Consider the following 14,693-nt stretch of genomic DNA (forward strand, 5'->3'; position numbering starts at 1 on the left):
TATATATGCCAAAAACTTATTAATCAGCTAGAATGTGCTAATAACTTCCTTCTATTTTATCTTAGAACGTCAATGTGTATTTTTCATATTTATTTCTATTCTTTTTATTAAAATCTGTTTTAAATCGATATTAGTTCAAAGGCGCAGGTAATAACATTAATGCATGCAGAAAACATAAACCGTATGTAATCACCAGACGTTACTTGTAATATTTAAACGAGGTATTGATTTAGAAACTGTGGGTCTTACTGGGTCATTGCTAATTTAGAACTAAACATGTTGTTTTTAAATTGATTGAACATGTAAAGTAAAAACGATATATTTAAAATCATATGTAACACAATTATACACATAATTACTGTATATCAATGAAAGGGAATGTAATAAATGTAACTAGAACACTGTTTTGTAAAATATTTTTTATCGTTCTGATTTTCGATTAATTGTAATATTGTGATTAGGGTTAACTAATGAAACACAAAGACAAAAAGGGGAGATCGTTGAAAAGGTACGTATATAGTAATTCAGTTTGGATTTATATTTGTATTAGGTTAGTCGATACATTCCAGATATATTTTATTACTTTTTTTCTGCTTTTCATATATCGTAAAACCTTTTAAAACTGAACCTTAATATTTGTCAGGTTTAAACAGATTTCGATTGACACAAAATCTTTTAAATTGATATTAAATTATATTAAAGCGACTTTTTAAAGTTGTGTATGTCTATTTTCCATGTCTGGTCTTTGTCCCTGGATTACATTCGTTTGATTACCGCTATAACCTTGGTTCCCTTGATTACTCTTTGATTACCGCTATAACCTTGGTTCCCTTGATTACTCTTTGATTACCGCTATAATCTTGGTTTCCTTGATTACTCTTTCTATTCTGTCTATCAGAAAGCTTCGTGAAAGTTTCCAAAAATTGTTACTCAAGTATGACTTAGTAAACAGTTAAAAACTATATAATTATCTATCGAATCAACTTCAAACTAAGATGTCTTTTTATCATCTTTATTTAGTTTAAGGTAACTCTTATCAGGGTTTGCAGGCCAATCGATGTTGTGACATTACAGTACCAAAAAAATCGATATAAAATAACAAAAGTTGTTAAAGTGAACTAACATTACATAAGAATATTTGTAAAAACATATATCATGAACGATCAAATTTTCAATAATGATATATACATAGGTTTTTAAAATGAGTCTCAAGCTTGGTTGTAATACACTACGATTTCTGTATAAAGATTCAGTTTTAAAACGTACAAATTACAATGTTGCCAAATCAGAAATGAATATCACTAATAGTTTTTTAAGATCTCACAATCTAAAGACCTTATCTGTAGTTAAACAAATTCTATTACTCTTTGAATTTACCTTGCATTAAGTGGATAGATATTAAAGTTCACAGAATAATAGCTTGCTTAGCCCTCCTTGTGTAAAGATTTATAAGGTCAAGGTTCAATGCGTAGTAGGTCTTTTTCAGTAGTTATTTATCCTGTGTCCCTTTTTGAGAAGAAAAATGAAATAAAACATACATACTTACCTTTAAGCACGTAGAAGACAATGAGATGATTTAGGTCTTTGAGGGTTATTGTTGTTTTCCTTTTCCATGTATGATATAAACAAGGTACTCATACAACACCTAGTTGCTAATACTGTATAAACAATAAGGTTAATATCAATTTGTAGGTGTTTTTGTTTTGTTTTCATCTATCGTTATCGGCAATTCAACGGAAGAATTTACTAGGGAGTGAAGTACTTGGTTTCAAGTATCTAAGTGACTTAATGGTCAATTCAAGTTTTGTTAAGGTGTCTCTTTCCGCTGCCATTGTTTCAATGCAGAAAAGTTATCTTAAATGTAAAATATGGTTTTATAACAATTTCACTGCATTTATAAATAGCGGACATTATTACATATATAATTTGTATGTAAGTATGTAAATTGTTACATAACTTATGAAACAAGATCATCAGAAAATATTTGGTATGATAAATCATTGATTTTGACTTCAAGAACCAGAAGCTATGTTTACATTAATGATCATTTTAGGTAATCGATTTAGTATATATATATATATATATATATATATATATATATATATATACTTTTATTCAATGTTAAGACATTCATAGTTTATATGAACTGGATAACCTGTAACGACTTAAAATTATAATTAAAAATAAAGGTGTAATATTCAAACCTAAAGCATTTTTCATGTTAAGCAATTTGTTGTAATGAAATATTTTACCTCGACATTAAAGTTTCACCAATACACATTCGACGTTTTCGCTACTGTTTGTGAATTTAAAAAAAAAATGGTCAAGCAATTGAATACGCAAATGTTACACGGCGAAAACATCCGAAGAATTTTGATGAATTTGTCAAATTGGTGTTATATAATCTTTCTTCAATTGAATTTTTATAAATGGTACATCATGATTCTTTAACAAATCCATGAAGGATTGTATGGTCTAACATATATTGTAACACTTTGTAACTTACAGACAGTCCTCTTACTGATCCATGAAAGTAAGCAAAGAATGCATGCACACCGTTCGCACACATATTATATAGTACGTTTATCTTTGTATATTACTATTTAATTCTCGAGGGTAACGTTTTGTCATATCAGTTTTAAGAAATGACTTGAAAGTAGACTTTTCATTTATCTGCTCCTGGTTTCTTTAGGTTATTTCTGCCATCATGATACCAATAGTCGATTACTAGGCCATTGTCACATTATAAGTTATCACTAGACTGACGAAAGCAATTAAAATTCAGTTATTGAGTATACCCTTACCCATTTTAGTGAAGTCTGTTTTTTGTGAAAAACTATAACGGCCCTTTTGTTCTGATATTTCCACACTGACAAGTGTATTATCTGAATGTATTGTGAAACATCAACACGATTTTGCCATGAGCAGAGGACGCTTACCCTAACGGTGCACTTGGTCCATGGTCAAAGTATTTACTGGAGTCCGAGTTGATAATTTTCTTTTGTCACTTTGTATGAATTATTTTGGTTATTTTATGTTCTTTGTTGTGTTTGTGTGTCTGTTTGCCATGTCTGTTCTTTGTCCCTGGATTACATTCGTTTAATTTCTGTTAGAATCTTGGTTTCTTGATTACTCTTCCAATAGGGAATGGACAAGTGTAATATCATTTTATGTTATCAATGTACCATAAATGCATATCGTAAATACTATACCGCAACTACATAGTACTGTTCTGCATATATAGTTAACATAATATTCAAACAAGTAAACATAACCAATAATTTGTTTCCCACATAAGTGACATCCTGTTGGATGTTTTTGAAACGATATTTGATTTCTTTAAATTTTTAATTGAGTTTCTGAATCCACAATATTTTCTTCTAACATACTTATATGAACATATACGTACATGGTTATTCGAAATTTCTGTTTAAACGAATTTAAAACTGATTCATGGCCTCTTATCTGATTGGCAAAGCTCGAATATGATGTAACTTATGAACGAATCATTATTTGTATGGCTTGAGAGAACAGGTAAATGCTGCTCAACACTTAAACGGAATATTACATATATTAAGACATAGTGGTTTGTCAAGAATTTAAAATTGCCACCTAACTCATGTTGCAAGTGCGTCAAGATTTTATTATGTTCGAGGACTCACAAAAATGTCAAAAATGCTTGGTGTATTACAATTTCGTGACAACGTTGTATCAATATTATGTAACAATGTTGTTTTTAGATAAGTGGATGTTATCATACCGATCGCGCTTGATAGCACAGCATGTAAATCAAGCTCTCCATTCCTTTTAGGCCCTGTAGTGTTGGATGTTTTAGTGTAAAACTGAATGATTTGTTTCTACATAACTAACATCATTTGGTTGGATAATATAAAACCATTTATTATGATCATAATACTTTCCATGTTAATCGTAAAATGCAACGACAAACTTTTAATCCGTTATGTAAGCAAATGCACTGGCCAGCTAGTTGTATTTAAATTTCATACATTTGTGATATTTATATTTTATGATATGTTACACGTTTGAGGTAGTCCTTTATGAATAGTTTTGCTTTATGATCTTTTGCTTATGATGTTAAGCATATGGCACAGCCTAATTTCTTCGGTTTATGGAATTATTGTTTAAGCCCATTTCAACAAGTTAAATAAAGTATTTCTATTAATACTTGACGCTATTTCTTACTAATGGCCAATAGGACGAGTTAATTATTATAATTATTAGGAAAGGGTGATGCTTAGAGTTTACAGAATAATAGAATGGTCAAGTAATCAAGTAAAATTCGCCTGTAGGAGAAAATGGAGTAATTTGATGTGGTCATATGATCTTGGCATATAAAAGCATGTGAGTAGCATTGAATGTTGAAACTCTGGCTAAGACCACCTAACAGTAAGGTCTTTTGATAGACATTATTGTGAATTTGAAATTATTTGCATAGTTTTGACTTTATAAATTGAATAGAAATATTTGTTCGGAAGCAACGCCAAAACGACAATTAGGCATAAACTGCTGCATGGTTTGCGGAGACCACTTCTGCAGTGCATGTAGTCGGTGACAATAGTTAGGATTTTAGGACTCTTAAAAGGGTTTGCGGCGACCACATTTCACAGTGCGGCAGTGCAACTTGCTGGACATACATTTCTTGTAATATATACTGATGTTGGAAATATTCATAGGATTATGTAGAATATACAGCGGTTTGCGGCGAATTCATATCGCACTGCACCAGTGTGACTTGCCATATCGCGTATCATAGTCACGTTCATAGTCACGTTCATTTTTATATAGGTTTTAATTTGGTTAGTTTTGTTTTTACATGGATGGTCATGCAATTGCTATTACGCCCCATTCCAAACAAATGCAGTTCAACTGGTACGAACCTAGTTTATATATCATGTGTATACGCCTTCACTCGATACATGTTACAGAATTATCATTTTGTTTCCACTATACCTCTTCAATGTCCCTGAACAAAAACCAAACTTTTAAAAGCATGACCATTTCTGTGTGTAAGGGACGGGGGCTGGGGGTGGGACGATTTGGAGGCTGGCTATTTTTTTGTATCTGAACTGGAAGCTGTACGACTATACTAAAAGTTTTTAAAGCATGGTTATGTATTTCAAATAAGTCATTGACAGCATTAGATAATTGGTCATGTTAAATAACAAATATAACACAATACAAAAACACACACCACTAAACATAATGCTACTCCGTATCCATCTGTTGCGGAGCAAAAAACAATACAATGTTTTTATTCATTTGCAAGGCAGAAGTATCGTGTCTTAGTTGGTTAATAAATCATTTATACATTAAAGAAGATCTTGTTCAAAACATGAAAGATATTAAATAAATAGTTCATAGGTAGGTTAATTTTTCGATAATCAAATTTAACATGACTAACATTATATGTTAAAGATGTTAGAGAATTGTCCACCTATTTATATCATTATCAATACCTAGATATACTGATTTATTTATTTCAGTTAATATCGAAAAAAAATATTTATCTTAAACGACGTTTCTAATTGATTTTTCAAAGAATCAAAAACATCTGTTCATTTCAGAAACTTACAATTTGTAAATAATTGTATTTTGATATTGCAGTTTTCAATAAAGCTAATACCTTGATACAGTAAAATATCTCCAATCTTTTAATAAAGATCCGAAAAAAAACATAAAAGGAAAATATCTGCTCAAATAAAAACTCACTTTCAATTAAAGTCGACTTCAATGTAAAAAGGAAAAAAAATAAGTATAGTTCTATCTAAAAGCCAGGCAGGGGGATTCATAATGTCTCCAGATGATCAAAGTGACTTTTCAATTACATTTGTTACGTCCTTGAACAACTCTCCCTATGTTCATTCCCTTGGATCTGTTACATATATCGGGAAATATTTTTGACCGGTTTTAGTGTAAAAAGTCAGGAAGTATTCCCGCACTTTTCTGAAGTAAAACTGAATTTCAAGTATTAATATCCCCAGTTGTCAACTTTTATTTGCACTTTTATTTCTAAATACTGTTTTTAGGAAGTCTACTGAAAGATTTCCAATCAAAGGATATTTAGGCTAAAGAAATACATGAATACTTAATTATAAGCTTTTACCAGGGTTTATGGCAGAGCTGTAATTAAATAGAAAAAAAAGACAATGCTTTGTATGTTTAATAATTTTTGTAACATAATGCATAATTAACTCTTTAAATACCATTCTTGTAATGTTTGCAGTTGTCGAATTTGAGACACAACTGAATTATCTAGTCCTTGTCAATATATTATAATCGACCTGAATAATTTTCCTTGGTTGATTTTTGACATCTTGTCAAAGTTTCCTGAATAGTTGTTCTCGATTGTTTTTAATGTCCTGAAGCTTAACCTTTTTGTACTGGTATTTTAATGGCTTCATCACCTTCACCTTTTAAAATAGTTGCAACATTTGCTTCAATAGCAAATGACAATGTCCCGTATGTTTAATTGAGTAAAACAACATTGTTGTCATTAATATTATCAAACAAATAAGTTATCTATATACAAAATTGAATCCAGTGAGGCACGTAATCAGTTGAAATTTACAGACACATTCCGTAGACACATAACAAATATCATGGGACCAATAGGAAACAGTAATGCATAACTCATTAATAGGCTATGCATACGGAAGTCAAAACAAAATACAGATTGACATGGTTCTAGTTCATAGCAATGATGGAAACCAACGAACTGTTGAATGTGAATTAGGTTATTGGAAGTCAGCAATACTTGAGTGTTAACGTCCCTGTGAAATATGCGGTACATGTACCAAACGCACCAAAGTACAATGGATATTTACTGTCCTGAACAAAGCAAATCGACTACACAGAAAAAAAAAGTAGATAGGATTTTCGAATTTTGTGTCTTTTCCGGGAGTTGTGCAATTGCGCATTTTAAATTGAGGTGTAGGTTTACTTGGTGTTCGAAAGGAAACATGTACATCTTATGGAAATCCATTGCTCGTATACCTATGTAATCGGTGCGAGCAAGTAACATGTTAATAGTCAAATTTTACAAAGTACATTTCTGTCAACGGCAAGCATTTGGTGTCATATCAAGTAGAGACGAGCACACATTATTTCGACTTTTCATTTTGATGACGTTCATTAACCCAAGATGGACATTCTATATCAAACATGCTAAATGCAAACGATTTGTACGTTGTACAAAAGAATCGTCTGGGGGACAATACACACTCAATTATTCATTAATGCAAATAAAAATGAAGTAAAAATATTTTTATCGAGGAAACACTGCGCAATTTAAGTATTCGCAGTTTTTGTATTTGACAAATATGCGCAAAAATTGTACCCACGAAATTGATTTTAAAAAAAAACACCAGGACAAATTTAACAAATTTCAATTCCGCAATAAGATGATTACCCGGATATATTTATTCAACACTATTTAGAAAAATAGAAGACCGTAAATTAAAATATGATTACGGGAGATTATGAAAACTTAACAACATTTGGCAGGAGTCAACGTTTATATTGATGTTTAATTATGACAGTGATATGAATAACTATATTCCTGTTTTAACAATTATTGTAGAATACGTAATAATGTACGTTATCATTAGAATAAAAAAAAATATATGTACAAAGTAATACTAGTCATTAGGTAGTGAGTTTTCCTAACCATTTGTTTCTCAGAAAAAGGTACTTAGATAATTAGGTGTAATTATAAGACGTAACATACCGTTATGGACGATTTAATCGATTGCGCGATCGATGGCCTTACTGGGTCATATCTTAACCTGTAGCGGAAACCGATTGTATAATAACTGAATAAGCATTTGTTTGTATTAGTGGTGGGTTGATATTCATTCAACGCTTGATGCATATGACGAAGATAATTAATTGTGTTACATTCCGATTTTCAAAGTAAGTTATTCATGTTTTATTTTATTTAATCTTTAATTATATATATATATATAGATAGAATCATATTTTACAGTACAGTAGTATCATGATTTGTACCCAGATGCCTCTTTATGATGTATTCTACAACTAGCCTCTTTCTATTTCCCTGTCAAAATACTAACAAAAACTTAATGCTTCCTGCCTAATTTGCTAAGAAATGTTTCTTTTTAAAAGAACGTATGTCGTTTCCGAAATTTGAACAAAATAATTCAATGTAACTCAAGTGTATCACTTGTTTTTCGACGGTATTAAGATGTTGTGTCTTTATCTTATGCGACAGTGGAAAAAACAAGAACAAAGGTTTACGATTTATTATATGTAAATAGATAAATAAATCTTAAATTTATTTAAGATACATTTTGATAAGTAATGAATTAAGCATGACTTATTTTAAAGATAAATCTTTTGAGTTGAAAATTTATTTTGTAAGCTTTTGTAAGAACAAAGCAAAAGCATAACGATACGATGTTTTACTACTATATTAGTATGCTTTTTATATTAGTTAGTAAAAAATGTGGTAATACTACATTTTGCCAATAGATATAATGAAACTTTGAGTTGATAAATGATCCTTAAGAGCAATTCGACGGGCGTTTCCAGAAAAGCAGAGGACGCTTACCCTACCTGTGCACCTGGTCCATGCTCCCAGTTTTTAGTGGAGTCCGAGTTGCTCATTTGCTTTTTTTACTTTGTTTGTATGTTTTTAGTTACTTTATGTTCTTTGTTGGGTATGTCTGTTACCGTGTCTGGTCTTTGTTCCTGGATAACATTCTTTTGATTACCGCTATAACCTTGGTTCCCTTGATTACTCTTTAAGCATGTATCTTATTATTTTCACATTGACATTTTTCTGTTAGACACTTCTAATGATGAAACAAACCAAACATCGCCATAATTTCTCAGTTTGAATATAGAATCGAAGTAAAGCACAACAACGACATTTATCTGCTTTAATGCACCTGGGGACAACACAAACGTCATAAAACAACTCCAGCAAAATCACAAAGAGATAAAGATATGAATGTGAAAATCACAGCCACTAGCAGTCAATTTAACGAAAAATATTCGTGTCAAAATTATCATTTCAGTTGTGTTTCATAGAATGATTCTCAAGAGAAATATGGTTACTTTTAGGACAAAAGAACCTTTGGTTTCTTTGGAAATTGGTTCTTTTTATTTGAAATAGAAAACAAAGATAAATCCTCTATGTAATAAGACATTGGGTAAGATGTTAAAAGTGTGACGATAACAAATTTACAAAATATCCGGATTTTATTCCAAATAATACTTGTTTAAATAGTACTTGTTTCAAGGAATAAATTACACGAATGAGCTGTTAAATAGCAGTTCTTCTAATATTCCAGAAGTATTTAAACTGAGTAAACATCAAATATTTGTTTCGTATTTTACGTATAGCTTTTGACACGTTACTGATAAATATACATTGACTGTATTTATTTTAAAATTATCTCGCTGTAAAAGCAAATGCTATTGCGCCCAATATATTTGTTTTATTTTTTTTGCAACAGAGATGAATTACTTGACACATAAGGTAAGTTCTATACTCTGAAGCATTTTCAAAATTGAGAATGAAAATATGCAATATTTCAATTCATAAATCAAAGCTGTTTGATTCTTATGTGTGTAGCTATACGCTCATTAACATGTAAAAATACGACAGTTGGCACCCGGCATCATTAAACTTAACAAACCTAGTTCAGTGACCGAAAATATAGCAGCATTTATTTTGTTGTTAAACAATCGCAGAAACCTTGAACAGAATGTTGATTTTCTATAGATATAATGAACCATTTTTCGTTTACCTAATTACGAGAGTAATCTATCACGTAAAACAACCCTTGAGATAAGAGCTTACAGAAGCACGTGTAGTAGACTGAGTGTTATCAGATCTATAATTAACCACTTAATTAAAAATTGGCAATTAACTTCTGAACGGTAGTTTAACGTTGATTGGATTCGTTCTAGATAGATAAATTATTACTTCAAATTTGACCTTACTATTTTATTTATTTTTTTTGGGGGGGGGAGGGGGGTGTAAAATACGCTTGAACTGTAGCAATGGACACTCGTTCATTCTTCAATAAGTATCAGTTAAATAATGATGATAAGTTGAAAATGTTTTCGCCAGTTCAATAGTTTCGTTTTTATTTTACAGGAAGCATTTCAGCCTTGTTTACAATAAATCCAAATTACAATGTAATTGAATAATATATGTATTTCATGCCATATTGAGTAAATTTCACGTAAAATATGTGGTTTGTACGTACTTTGTGTGTGTGACCTAAACGTTCTGAGGATAAAATTATTAACTATTAAAGCTTAATTACCAAAAACAAAGACTGATTCAGGGGCGGATCCAGGGCTTGAGTTTAGGAGGGTGAGTTAATTGAATTAAATGCCGTGCAAAGCAAGGCAAAAAATATTATGGGGTGAAACTAGTGGTGAAAGTTTTTTTCTTACCGATTTGGGGGGGGGGGGGGTGCGTACGCCCGGTACGCCAGTCCTTGGATCCGCGCCTGTGATTTGATACACTTTATAGTTAATAATAAAAACATTATATTATTTGAGCTATCTGTTATACGAAATCATTTGAGTATATGTTCTATTACATCTAAACAATAAAAAACTGTAAATAATAATAAAAATAAAATGATAATTACAACAGTGTTTTCCGCAAACGAGTAATTAATTGCAAATATTTAGGTGTACATGCTTTTGTAAATGTTCCTTTGATATATGTAGAAACCTGCTTTAAATAGATCTAGAAATTCGATTATAATATTGACATTAATATTGATTCCCTATCACCATCTGTTGTGTTTATTTAATTCAATTATAATTTATACAATAATTAAAAAAGAAAATAATAATTATTAATCGATAATATTCCCCGTAGATGATTTGTGAGAAGTTATTAAATGATTGCCATATTTTTTACATTCGGTGAATGAAACAGAAAATTGTCGACTAAAACTGATTTCATTTTTTAATACTCATCAATGGATCTAGTTTTACCCACTGGACTGTGCTGAAAAAGTATGATAGAATGACAGAAAATTACCATTTAACGAATATACAATTGTCAAAATGGATCATGAAATCCATTTTTAAGCTTTTGTGTTATGTACATATCTCTTTTAGTCATCATGACTAATCTAGCACTAATTATGTAAATTTGACTTTGACTGGAAATAATAATTCTATATAATTATTAGATTATCGTTCCAAAGTTAACAAGGGTAGCATATGTTGTTTGAGTTTACAAATACTATTATTTTTTTTAGTTTTATAGTTACAACACCTGTGTAAAAATCAGTACTCAGCCTTGACATGTATGTTTGGATGTAAAGTACATATATAAGCCTAGGTTGAACAATTACAGTAAGAAATATAGTACTATGATATCTTAAGTAGTGAGTTTATGAACAACTTTTATTCGTTTAATCTGTAATAAAAAAAAAATACAGAGGTATTGAGAATAATGTTGATGTGGGGACAAACTATAATGCAAACGATCATTCATTTGGTCTGAGTGTCAGCAACTTCTTATATATGTAGACTATGAAGTGCTAAACATATTTTGACGGAAGTGACGAAATTTGTCGACATGGAAGTAGACGTGTGGAGGTGCTTTTTAGAAAATTGAGCTCCGTCCATCATAGGCATGGCCTAAATCATTTTATTGTGCATTAATAAAACCCGTGCTCACATTGTCCCTCTTAACTGGTGTAACTGGTATACTTGTGTATACAATGTACTAAGTACAATGTATAAAGAGCAGTTGCCCCATGCTTTCAACACTGGTAACATGCATTCCTATCAGAGATACTCCGTCTTTAGGACATGTTTTATTGTTTCGTAATTTCTGAATATTGAAACTTTATACAGAAATTGCAATCGTACGTGACTTTCAATCTCTTAATGATATTTTTTCGAACTAAAATTTATAATTGTATTATATTTCCCCATCCCCATCAAAATTCGATCTCCAACAAAATGTAAACTGAAGAATGTAAAGTACAAAGTATTCAAAGAACATGGAGTTCTGGGAGAGGTTAAATTACCTGTTTGTACTATCATAATTGGTATAGATTAACATTGTAAAAATGTAACTCTAACAACTCAAATAAACGATTACCGATAAATCAATAGTGAGTTAAAGAATTACACGGCCAGAGATATTGTATGGAGAAAATAAATTATTTATAACTTGAGAAATTTAGTTAATCACTGGAAAATCGTTCATTAAACTGACGCTCTCATGTTTTACCGTTGTAGGTAATTATTATTTATTTTTGAACATTTCCTCGCCAACCTGTGTACCAACAACAAAATTTGCACTCGATAATTAAGTATCAAAGTATGTGATTGTGGAAAATGTCTCTCTTTATTGACTGAGAAAAAACAGATTTATTCTGAAAATTGTCTTTGCAATAAAGTAGAGTTTTTATTAACTGATACGTGCATTTTTTCCGTTTTGAAAATAAATACTTTATTGCTTTGTTTAACCCGAAAACTAAAGAAGACAAACCGATGGATAATTTTGGTAGAGTAACAAAAGCAATATGAAAGAAGCAATACAGCTTTTTTAAAACCTACCGCCATTACAGCGATTATTAAGACACGACGGTTTTTGTCTGAAACAAAATATCAATTGCATATATAGTTTATACATCTACTACTACAAGTAATTATAAAAAAAACATAATCATAAAAATATATATAATACATAGTCACAAATATTTTTGGAATGGTTTACAATCATCGTCTTTACAAAAACAAAGGCTCAATAGGGTATGTAAGTCTCGTCATGTGATCCTGTGGTTTTACGAGAATGGATCCTAGTCTACCATTCAAAAGCATGGGGTTTTGCCATTTAGAAAGTATCGAGTTCTTTGTTAAGGGCAAAACATCTTTTTGTGTAAAAAATACCGATAAAAAAATGACAAAAATCTATTTCTACATGATAAAGGTATTAAGGAAAAACAGAAAATAGAAGATTTTGTAATGTTATACAGCGTTTCGAGTACCCGGAAGTAAACAATAAAATGCAGGTCAGTCTTCGGTTTTCAAAACGTTCTGCATCGGAAATTCCGGTAAAGAAAATGAAACTAGAACGAGACGTGCATACCCTATAGCAAGAAGTTGAGCTAGGTTTTAAAATTACATGTATTTTGCTCTTCATTTCTCTATGAGTAAAAAATCAGAGAATCTTTGTAGTTCAGATACCTCGTTAATGAGGGTTAATTACGGAGCTGATATGCGAATCTTCGAAACATTGTAATAATTCCGTTTTGTTGTTTCTTATTTCTGTTGGGTACAGAACGTTTGGCAGCTTATCCTTACACTATGATGATTACAGCACGAGTATGATACAAGAGCTATAAGTGCAAATTGAAAAAATATGACAAATAGTTATTACACAGACAAATCTATGAGTGTCTGAAAAAAATGGATCATAAAACTCTCCCAATGATAGAATATTGCAATCTCAACATTTTCCTGCCCGCAAAGAAATTGTCTTATTAAGCAATAAAAGGAAAACGATGTCATTAGATAAATATTAATGGAATATCAACAAATGGGTCATTGTGATCCGTATTATTTAGAAACGACGATGGAAATATCTTAATCGATAGTGTAAATATTTGTACTCACCTTATTTACTTCTACCATCAATTTAACCTGATAGCTATGGTCAATTATCATTTGCTGTTGTAAACTTTAAGCCTTCATTGTTATCCTTTGCCATGAGGGAATTGTATATACGTCTTAGAATGTGACGATTCTATTCGCTACACTGCTCCATCGGATCGAATTGATACAGGGAAGATATGTAAACGTACAGAAAGGTCTGAAAAATTCCCAACGATGTTAGAACTGTCAAATTTGCGATGCAAATTTTTGGTCGTTCCCTCTGCGGGACTCGAACTCATACCGCTGTGACATCTATGGCAACACCGCCTGCACAAAGTCCAGCACCATAGACCACTCGGCCAGCTATGCTATATAAAATATAGCTTTCGCTGGCCGGGTAATTCCTCCTCGTAGGATTAATCTAGGGCTGTAACTTAGTACACGATGTACGGTAGTACGGGACAGTTGTTTATATAGTCTAGCTGGCCGAGTGTTCTAGGTATATATATACTGTCTTGGCTGTTTCTGGAATTGTTAGGTTCTGGCAATGTTATTTAATTGAACCATAGTGCTTTATTTTACTTGGATTTTATAGAATAATAATATCACTCACCACTCCCACGATGTGAAAAAAAAGTGCAAAAAATCATCATTTTCTAACATAAGTGACCCATCTGGGGACCTATGACCTTCTTCTTACGACTGTAATAAACCCTATTGAGGCTTAAATGACCATCAAAGGGTATAAGAGTAATCAAGGGAACCATTGTTATAGCGGTAATCAAAAGAATGTAATCCAGAATCAAAGGCCGGACAAGGAAAGCAGACATACACAACAAAGAACACAAAGTAACTAAAATCATACATACAAAGTAACAAAAGCAAATGAGCAACTCGGACTCCACTAAAAACTGGAAACATGGACCGGGTGCACCGTTAGGGTAAGCGTCCTCTGCTTTTCTAGAAAAACCACCGAGTTCATAAAAAGTCAAGTCCGGGGTAGACGAAAGAGGAAAGGAAAACTATGACACGTCGAACAAATCAGTTTTCATGGCGCATATGGA

General features: G+C 31.4%; 1 pseudogene across 6 annotated transcripts in view; it reads left to right on the plus strand.

Annotated features, from left to right (window-relative positions):
• LOC148603620 (5-hydroxytryptamine receptor pseudogene) overlaps positions 1 to 14,693 on the plus strand; it is a 33,731-nt pseudogene that overhangs the window by 4,051 nt on the left and 14,987 nt on the right. For 2 of the 6 annotated variants that reach the window (XR_015916680.1, XR_015916684.1), the window contains exon 1: positions 374 to 508. The exons of 2 other annotated variants lie outside the window; for them this stretch is intronic. The product of XR_015916680.1 is annotated as a 5-hydroxytryptamine receptor pseudogene, transcript variant X2 (transcript). Of the gene's footprint in view, positions 1 to 373; positions 509 to 7,715; positions 7,933 to 14,693 lie in introns of those variants that run through there. 2 more of the 6 variants (XR_015916681.1, XR_015916685.1) reach the window with 1 other exon arrangement.

The sequence above is a fragment of the Perna viridis genome, chromosome 11 (assembly GCF_037379345.1).
Source record: "Perna viridis isolate PV_CMFRI_1.1 ecotype Kerala chromosome 11, ASM3737934v1, whole genome shotgun sequence".
Lineage (NCBI taxonomy): Eukaryota > Metazoa > Mollusca > Bivalvia > Mytilida > Mytilidae > Perna > Perna viridis.